A 10896-nucleotide genomic window follows, 5' to 3' on the forward strand; every position below is an offset into this window, starting at 1 on the left:
GTTAGGGGAGGGTCATAGACTGATACAAAGAGAGGAACACAAGCCCCCGGAAGGTCGTGCGTTTGCCAGGAACACCACCCTTCATACTGGGAAGAAAAAAAAGGTATCTCTGATCATTTTTTTTGCCATTTTTGCAAAAGTACTTTAGAGGCATTCCGTTACATAAAAGATAAATGGTATTTTGGTTTGAAAATGCATATATCGCAGTGTTTGTAATCCATCATATTTTTTTATATAACTGCCCCGCCCTGCCTTTTGCCGATTCGGATGCTGTGTTTGAGCGCTTCCACAGAAAAAAACAGAAAAAAAGGGGGTCGCTTTAATTATACCCACCAAAAATAACATTTTTTGAAAAAATATATAAAATGTTTTTTTTTAATAAGCCGAGTTCAAATTATAGTTATATTTTTTTTGTTTTTTTTTTCTTGACAAAATGTAGGAGTTTAAATAAATTATTTTCTGAAAATAAATTAAACTAAAGTGGTACCAGTCGATAACACATGTATAGACCTACAAGCGTATAAAATATTACAGTAAATAAAATATACAATAAATTCTAAGATACGAGGTTCCAGATATGTAACCAAATAGTAAAAAATGCGATGTTTGCCTTTATATTTTTTTATTATTATTATTTCTCGCGTGAAATCTACCACACGAGTGTAGTTTAAATAAAAAAATAAACCGTGCATTATACATTTGCAAGAAAAAATTATTGTGAGTGTTTTCGTTTTTATCTATTCATAACAACCGACAGAACTGGGTACGTTCATAACAACCGACAGAACTGGGCGCGATCTTTTCCCCTCTCTTTTTTCTTCGACCAAGTTTCCCAGCTTTTACCACAGTCTCGGGTATTCTACATCATGATCATGCACAAAAATCACGCAGCCTAAATGTAGAATTTCACGTTCCAAAGTTTTGTGGTGACAAAAAATAATTAAAAAGGGCTTTGTTCGTTACGGAAATGTGGCTGTAATATATAATTTCTTGAGACAAATCAAAATACCCACCCCGACACGCGTGTTCGATTTCAAATGAAACCACCCAGGGCCTCAAACACCGTGTGTCGGAAGGGTATATATGACCCGAATCAGCGCGTAACTTTTGCATTCCTGAAGCGTGGGTAAGCGTGGGTAAGCGTTACCCCTCACCTCCATCAGAATGTCGCGGATGACGAGTGGGGAAACGATGAATAACTGAGAAAACTGAATGTTTAATGAGGCGAACTTGTACCTACAAGCTAAAATAGAAGGCGTCGAGCATCCTGAGTAGGAAGGGTGACTGTCTCGAAGCGGCACGTTACCGTCGCTCTCGTACACCTTACGTTCAGGAACGCTCTGAACCAGAACACACGATGACAGCCAAGAATGGGCTGAAACTTTCTTGAAGAACAATGATTTATGAAAGAAAGGAACCATGCCCAGGGGGAAGCGGACCCCGTTCCTTCTTGTGACAGGAGCGTGCGTTGCCGAACTCAGCCACTCACGTGGCATTACACTTTCTCTAAGAAGCGGCGGACAGCTGCTTACCGAAAGACAGCCAAAATAAAGAGTTGATTCACTCCACAACAAGGTTACAGGAGGACACTTAAGACTGCTTACGTGTAGGAATCCGAAAGCATTCCTGCACGCAGCGCATTCGTACAAGCAGCGTGCCACGTCTTCTTCTTTCGCACGCCGCACTCTGCATGGCGGTGACACCACGCGCCTTACTTCTTCTAAAGCGCTACCACAGAAAGAGAAAGAAGTTGTTTTTGAAGCATCACCATTGACATTAACATCACTATCAGGGACACATCATCGCGACCTAGAGCATCTCGTGCCAATCACAATACAGAACACCGGGTGGTTCAGCGCTAATTTATCTTCTGCAAGAGCTCGACGACGCCGGGCGACGCCAAGCAAGTCCTGATGAACAAGATGGTGACCCGGGCGAGACGGGAGGAGGCCGAGAGGTCCCTCGTGTTCAGAGCGGCGGCCATGTTGGGTGTCCTGCTCATCTTGACACTTCTGGGTACCGTGGCAGTGGCCGGCTACATGGCGTTCGGAGCGCCGGGATCCTTCATGAGGCTTCGCTAGAGTTTTATATATTATTTTTCTCTCGCTCCAACTGAATCATTGACCTGAAGCCCACCTTGCGTTCGAAGACATCTACCATTTGACGCTCCCCTTACCACCTAGTCCGCACACATCTTTGACGTCTGGAAGACTGGAAGACTCCATGGAAGCATGAGGAGGTGCCCATTCGTAGTGTTAGTATACCAGCGGCATCTGGGTATACGATCCGGAACTTTGAGGTGCTGCGGACGCCAATAAATTCGCCAACACGTATTTATACCTGCGTGACTTGTTTTGGTATTGCTTTAGCTTCCTTACTTGAAAACCCTTTGAACAAAGAAACATGGCACTGTTGCGCTAGGTATACCGTTCTGGTCTCTGCTTCTTGCAGTGACTTCAGGATTTCATCACATGGGACAGTGAGGCAAACGCTTATCTCAACCAGTTTGCGATTCGCTGGTTGGAGGTGACGATCATCTTTGCCTCAAGTACTTACATGTGCCGATGAGCACATATTGAAATACAGTTTGTTTGGGCACCACAGCCACATTGGCATATCTGAAAATGATGTGGCCGCCCTGGCACAAGCTTTAGTAATTTTCCTGTTGTTTAGGTTATCCCCTCCCTTCAGTTTGTGCCGAGTGCATGCGTGCCCGATTCCTTCGGTACAGCTCATTCTTCTCATACATGGCAAAAATTGAGATCTATACACAGGTTGATTACCGCGAGTCCCGATAGTATGAGTTGGTATCTCAATGCGTTTATGCAGAATTGCCTCTTTGGCTATATCCTTGTGCCTCTAATATAAAACCCATAAAAGAAATTGGGTTGTGTGTATGTTTATACAGCCTAGAACTTGGTCTGCCTCACAGGGGCGACGAGGCGACTTTTGGATGTATCGCCAAAAGTGTGATGTATCGCGAGTAAGACCCAGTAGCAGCCATTAGTCGCTCGACTCGTTCGTTTTAATCATGGCTCCCGACTGACCGAGACCCGTGCTCTTTCAACTGACTCACTACTAGCACCCTATCCCCTTCCGGTGTTAGCCCTGGGATGCGAAAGTTGATTCACACTCACAAGGGTGTAATGTTTCGAGTGTGAAGGTAACTGAGTAAACGCAATAGCTGAGCCAAAAGTGTGATGTATCGCGAGTAAGACCCAGTAGCAGCCATTAGTCGCTCGACTCGTTCGTTTTAATCATGGCTCCCGACTGACCGAGACCCGTGCTCTTTCAACTGACTCACTACTAGCACCCTATCCCCTTCCGGTGTTAGCCCTGGGATGCGAAAGTTGATTCACACTCACAAGGGTGTAATGTTTCGAGTGTGAAGGTAACTGAGTAAACGCAATAGCTGAGCCAAAAGTGTGATGTATCGCGAGTAAGACCCAGTAGCAGCCATTAGTCGCTCGACTCGTTCGTTTTAATCATGGCTCCCGACTGACCGAGACCCGTGCTCTTTCAACTGACTCACATCTAGCACCCTATCCCCTTCCGGTGTTAGCCCTGGGATGCGAAAGTTGATTCACACTCACAAGGGTGTAATGTTTCGAGTGTGATGCTGATGACTGATGACTGATGACCTCACTGGTGAGGTCATCAGTACACCGCAGCAAGGACAGCGGTGTACCCATTGCCTACGATTTCCGAGATACTAGCGAATCTCCAGGGCGGATCAGTGTTTTCAACTCTGGATCTCACTCAGGCCTATCAACAACTGAGCCTGACTGCTGAGACTGCAAACGTGTTGACCATCAACACCACAAAGGGACTTTTTAGGGTCAAGAGGATGCCTTTCGGTATTTCAGCAGCTCCGGCGATTTTTCAACGAATTATGGAGACAGTGCTAGCAGGAATTCCTGGAATCGGAATATACTTAGACGACGTAATTATCAGCGGATCAACACCATCGCAACATCTGGAAAGGCTCAATACGGTATTATCACGACTTTTCCAAGCAGGCTTTCGTCTCAAAAGGGAAAAGTGTCGTTTCGCAGTTGAGCGAGTGCGGTACCTCGGACACATCATTGATGCGGCAGGCGTTCATGCTACCGACGATAAGCTCAAAGCCATCAAGGAGATGCCTGAGCCAACGAATCGCACAACTTTGCAGTCGTTTCTCGGCCTGTTAGCAATCTATGACCGATTTATAGCAAATCGGGCAACCATTGCAAAGGAGCTCTACGCTCTCCTCGAAAAAGACGCTCCCTGGAAATGGGACAAAAGGCACCGGGAAGCTTTTCAACAATTGAAAGAAGCCATTACCCAGGAAACGGTGTTAGCACATTATGACGAGAAGAAAGGCTTGGTGGTATCATGCGACGCGTCACCGTATGGCGTTGGAGCGGTTTTAGCGCAGCTAGACAAAGACGCAAACGAAGCTCCCATCATGTTTACCTCGAGAACCTTGGGAGAAGCGGAAAAGAACTATTCGCAATTGGATCGAGAAGGACTGGCGATTGTGTTTGCCATGCAACGTTTCCACCGATATCTTGCCGGACGTCACGTGAAAGTAACCACCGACCATCAGCCTTTGCCTGGGATAATGGGTCCGAAAGCTCCAGTGGCAGCGGTTCTGTCACCGCGCATGACACGATGGTGTGTGAAATTAGCTGCATACGACTACGAACTCGTCTACAGAGCAGGAAAACACAACCAAAACGCAGACGCGTTGAGCAGACTACCATTAAGAGAAAGTGAAGATGAACCGCCACCACCAGGGGACGTTCTTATGATGGAAGCATTGACTAAGCCTCCCATGACAGCTAAAGACCTTGCAGACCATACTGCTGTGGACCTCACGCTTCCTGAAGTTCTACAAGCAGTCAAGAGCGGAGAGGTCAAGAAGCTAGCTGGCGAGCGTTTCACAGCCTACAAGATGAAGTCCACGGAACTATCCATACACCGAGGTTGCCTAATCTGGGGATCGCGCATCGTAATTCCCACTTCTATGAGACCAGAGGCGTTAGCCTTGGTACATGCAGGACACAGGGGAGTGGTCGCCATGAAGGCTTGCGCCCGAAGTTACCTCTGGTGGCCGGGAATCGACAAGGAGATTGAGTCCTGTGTGGCCCAGTGCGACACGTGTCAACGACACCAGAAGGTGATACCCAAAGGAAGCAGCCCAACATGGGAAAGACCATCGACTCCGTGGGACACCCTTCATGTAGACTTTGCGGGACCGGTGGACGGAAAAGTGTTCCTGGTCATTGTGGATGCGTTCACTAAATGGCTTGAAGTACGCGCTATTTCGAGTATGACCTCAGCATCCGTTATCTGCGAGTTACGCAACGTTTTTGCGACGTTTGGTGTACCACAAAAAGTGGTATCGGATAATGGGTCGGCTTTTGTTTCAAATGAGATAAAGACATTTTACCGCCTAAATGGAGTTTTGCCGGTCACAAGTGCACCGTACCACCCCGCAACAAACGGTCAAGCGGAACGGATGGTGCAGCAGCTGAAGCAGGCGCTTGCTAAAAGAGGAAGGGAGGAATTAAAGTGTTTTCTACCACGGTTCCTCTACAAGCAACATACCACAGTGCACACAGCGACAGGCAAGACACCAGCGTGGATGATGTTTGGGCGAGAGTTGCCATCTCCACTTGAGAGACTGATACGCGTACGCAAGGACGAAGTACAAGCGACAACCGAAAATCCACACCAGTTTATGGTGGGACAATCCGTATGGGTTCTGAAGTTCCCAAGTGGACGAATTTGGATGTCGGGGGTCATCACAGAGCGCCTGGGTTCGCGGTCATGGATAATCCAGACAGAAGACGGACTAGTTCGACGGCACATGGACCACATACGACTAAGGCTATTAGCTGCACGTCGGTCGAGTGATACACCTTCAGCAGCCTGGGGCTTGGACGTTCAGGCCGAAGAGGTACCAGCTGACGTGATAAGTGCAGAAGGCCACGAACTGTCCGAACCTGTGGCTATGCCCATCCGGGCAGGAACGCGGGAAAGAAGACCGCCCACAAGATACGGGATCACAGCCAAGTGAGGGGAAGATGTGATGTATCTGCTTATGCTATAGCAGATGGCGGGACATGTTGGGAAGAGCGCGGTTTGAAAGAGCACGGGTCTCGGTCAGTCGGGAGCCATGATTAAAACGAACAAGTCGAGCGACTAACGGCTGCAACTGGGTCTTACTCGCGATACATCACACCCAACACCCGAACACGGGCGTAGCAATTTCCTGACAGGGCAGGGGCAGTATCGCGATGCAAATGTATCGCAGAGATACTTTCGAGTATTTGTGCTTCTGTATCGAAATACATTTAAAAAATGCATTTGTGTTTCAGTAGTGAAATACATTTAAAAATTGCATTTGTGTTTCAGTAGTGAAATACATTTAAAATGTATCACTTGTATCGCGATACTTTGCCAGACTTAGTTATCCCGTTACATTTGTTGCCATTTTTACGATAAATTAAAAATATACGAAACATGTGTTTGGCGGAAGTTTCTTCAGAATTTATTACATGAATCTGCCGTATATCACGATCACCAACATAAGAAAAACACCTCTAGGTTTAAAGAAGGTTACTTGCAAGAATAACAAAATACGCTCCTCTCACAAAGTCCTCCACTCTTTCTAATAGAACCCTTTAAAAAATAACGTCCCATATATATATATATATATATATATATATATATATATATATATAAAAAACAAGAAAAAAAAAGTGAAAGCCGTTTACAACTCCCTGTAACGCCGAATTAGAGCGCAGCTCTTGAGGAGGAGGAGGGAAGGGTACTGAGGGGGTAAAGTGACCCGGGGTGGGGGTCACGTAACCTGGGGGGTCACGTGACGATGACGATGCCGATGACGTCATCAGTAACGATGACGATGCGGATATCGATGACGTCATCAGTGATGATGACAATGACAATGCGGGTGCCGGTGACGTCATCAGTGATGATGACGATGACGATGCGGATGCCGGTGACGTCCTCAGTGACGTCACTGATGACGTCATCAGCGATGATGACGATGACGATGCGGATGCCGGTGACATCATCAGTGATGATGACGATGACGATGCTGATGCCGGTGACGTCACTGATGACGTCATCAGTGATGATGACAATGACGATGTGGATGCCGGTGACGCCGTCCGTGATGATGACGATGACGATGCGGATGCCGGTGACGTCATCAGTGACGTCACTGATGACGTCATCAGTGATGATGACGCTGACGATGCGGATGCCGGTGACGTCATCATTGACGTCACTGGTGACGTCATCGGGGGTCACGTGACTTGGGGAGCCACGTGACTTTGGGTGTCACGTGACTTGGGGAGCCACGTGACTTTGGGTGTCACGTGACCTTGGGGATACCTTGGGGAGTCACGTGACCTTGGGTGTCACGTGACCGACCTTAGGATGACCTTGGGGTCAAGTGACCTTGGGATGACCTTGGTTACGCCGACGGCGACGGCGCTCAAGCCGGGAACGGGCCCCTAAGAGCTGCGCTCTAAAACGGTTTATTGCACATTGGTGGAACCACCGACGCCGCGGAACCTGAAAGTAGCGCCTTTTCATTTTAGTAGTTGCCTCACCGGCGGATAGAGGGCGCTGACGCACTCGGCGCCATTGGGTTGCTTCAATTTGGTTAATTTCGGTTTCAACATGAACGCGGCTATGTTGCTGTTTTACGTTGTTCTTGCTTAATTTTGCGATACAGTCCTTTTTCTTGTACCACACAACCAATGAAACAGTGCTTTTGAGCCACTTTGAGGACTACGAGGTGTATTTTAGCCTAAATTGCGAGATATGGTTTACCAACTCCTTTGATGTACCTGATTATGGTCGGTTGCGAAACGCCTGACTGATGAACAGGGAAGATTACTATATATATCGTCTACGGCCGTACCCGATGAAACTAGTTTCAAGAAAAACAAACTGATGACGAGACTAACATGGGAATGTAAAGAAGCATATCGACAGCTTGATTAGCAATGTGCTGATTCGGTCAGAACTGATGAACTCACGAGTTTACTACTCACTGTTTGGTTTTCGAGGGCACCCAAACTTTAGTGAACTTCGCTGACTAAAAATGTATCGTGATATAAACAAGTAGTATCGTCTAGGCCTCTTTTTTTTTTAATTGAGTACTCGAGCATGTTTTGACGGGCCGAGTAGGAAATTTCTTAAATTATCAACCCTCCTAATGTACTCATAAGCAGCATTTCGCGATATTGGCCCAATGAAATAAATTATTGTTATATGAACATTTGCTTACTCAAGATATGATATACCTAACAGGCCCGTCAAACTAAATCTGGCATTTGTCTTCCCAAAAATTGACCAAATAAAATTAAAGGGCGCGGGAGGAGAAATCCCTCGGAAAGTTTCGCTGAATCCTAGCGCTAGGACAAAACTTCGCAGACCTGTGTGAACAATTATTTATTTGCTTGAACAGATTGGCTTTGTAAATTTCGGCGTCGCCAGCCACCAAAAGTAAACCTATATTCGCCATCGGCAATCCTAAATTCGAGTAATTGCTATGCAGACGGCTCTTTTTTTTTTTTTTTTTTTTGTCGGCGCCAATGATTGCGGATTTTAGATACTAACAAAAACAAAACAACGTACGCAAAGAAAAAAAAAAGCGTCGTCAATATTGTTTATGCGTCGAACCCAAACCGCGTTTGGATTTGCAAATAGAAACAAACGACGTTATCTCTTAGTGCACTTTTTTTCTAAAACTCGCTACTGTAAAGTGTCTGTACCAGTTTCTTACGCGGGCAGTCCCAACCTTTGTGTTAAAATAAATTAAGTGGATTGAACTGGTTATTTAAATATAATCAATAAATCACTTAAATGAGTGTCGAAATGGGAGCAACCACGGTATACTATTTCTTAAACTTCATAAGTGCAAAAAAAAAAAAAAAAGATTGAGAGCCTACTACACATGTAGGTGTGATATTATGAATAAATAAATCGCCTGACCTCAGATAAAATACAAGTTGAACGTTCGTTGTCTATCTCCTCTGCGAGTTTCCTCACATAATCAAAGGAAACGTTGCAAAGAACGATACTTTCAGGAAATACAGATAGTTTTCTTGCGATGACTATTCTTGAGTCCTTCCGATCTTAAATGCGCGATATAAATACACGCGCTTCTAAAGCGTGTTTCACATGCAGCGATTTTGGCCCTAAAGCGGCGCGATTTCTGCCGTCACGGTGCTCGTGCCACTGAATTGCTGGTGCTGGCCAGAGCGCCGCTACGGCAGAAATCGCGCCGCTCTAGGGCCAAAACCGCTGCATGTGAACTAAGCTTTACTGAGAATGTTCCGCCACTATTAGTAAACAAACCTCAGTTGTCAGAAGGACATCTGAGTCCCCGAGATGTCTTAGTCGTCGAGTATACGTATCGGACTACAGTTTCCGAGGTAAGGCAACAAAGCGCGGTGAAACGCAACGAAAAACACGAATACAACGCATCCGCCAAGGCGCGGAGGGGAGAGCGGAGCAGCAAGTTGAAGCAACCTAAAGCTGCCGCGTCACGTGATTTCAAGATGGCAGCGCCCATGCCGAGGAGGGTGAAAAGGTCTATACTGGCAAGGCCTGGAAGATCGCCACGAGAAGCAGCCAGCAGCCGTTGAAATTGAAAAGTTAGAGCGCCAGACAACGGATGAGAGGAGAAGCACGCGACGGGCGCTCCGCTGCGGCGAGACGCCGAAACACTTCTCCCGCACGAAAGGGGAAATGAGTACACCACTTCACCGGCACACTCAACGAACCTGTTCTGATGGTTTTTGGTGCAGCATACTGTTCGGTGGAAATCAGGTGAGTTGACTTGTTTAAACAAGTTGCCAAGCTTCCACCGAACAGTATGCTGCACCAAAAACCATCAGAACAGGTTCGTTGAGTGTGCCGATGAAGTGGTGTACTCATTTCCCCTTTCGTGCGGGAAAGTGTACATAGGTCAGACCGGACGATGCCTTAATGATAGGCTCCGGGAACACAACAACAACAGCTCCAGAGCCAACTCAGGGCATCTAGGCATACACTGCCGGGATTGTGGGTGCGACGTTCACCTGCCATCCTGTACAATTTTAGGTAGAAACAGAAACCAATTAACTCGAGAAATTATCGACGCAGAACATATCGCCAGGAACTATAACAACTGTATAAGTACTCCATCTTTACACCTGACAGAAAAAGAGAAAACATTTTTAGGCATCTAGGAGATCGGTGCGCGTGATTTGGGAAATTCGGTGGTGCTAGAGGTTGAAGAAGACAAAGTTATATAAAAAGAGTTGTCAGTCAGCGCGGTTTGTTTGAATTTCGCTTTATTTTTCGTGTGTAAGGTGTGAGTGTTGTTTGCTATAGTGCGCTGTGGTGTGTGTAATCATGTGCAACCAACTCGCCCAAGCTGCTACGTTAACAAGCTTTGTGTCAAGCATAGCACGCAGTCTTTACCGTTCAGCAACTATGTGGTTCACCGGGTGTGACATGCTTTTTTTAGTTGCATTAGTTCGAGGAAAGAGGAAGTGCATGAAATGACACAAAACGAGGAGCACAAGCATAAATTGCCATTGGCATTCGCCACGAACTACGCCCTCCCCACATAGCACCGTTCGCGAACACATGTATCTGTATTCCGGAATACTTTTTCGTCGTTTTTCCAGAAGTATCTCAGGGCTATCCCGTCGCATAAAAGACAAATAAGGTAGGGTGAGGGAAAGGCAGGCAGGAGAGGAGGAAGCAGACGGAACCAAGTCACTAAATAACGCTAATCCTCCCAAGCCGTCCTTTCCCTCGCCCCAACTTTTTGAGTTGCAACGGACTAGTAGTACTATCTGTACTTTGGGCTTTATATAC

This window comes from Ixodes scapularis, unplaced genomic scaffold, assembly GCF_016920785.2.
Source record: "Ixodes scapularis isolate PalLabHiFi unplaced genomic scaffold, ASM1692078v2 PGA_scaffold6__148_contigs__length_123643588, whole genome shotgun sequence".
Taxonomy (NCBI): domain Eukaryota; kingdom Metazoa; phylum Arthropoda; class Arachnida; order Ixodida; family Ixodidae; genus Ixodes; species Ixodes scapularis.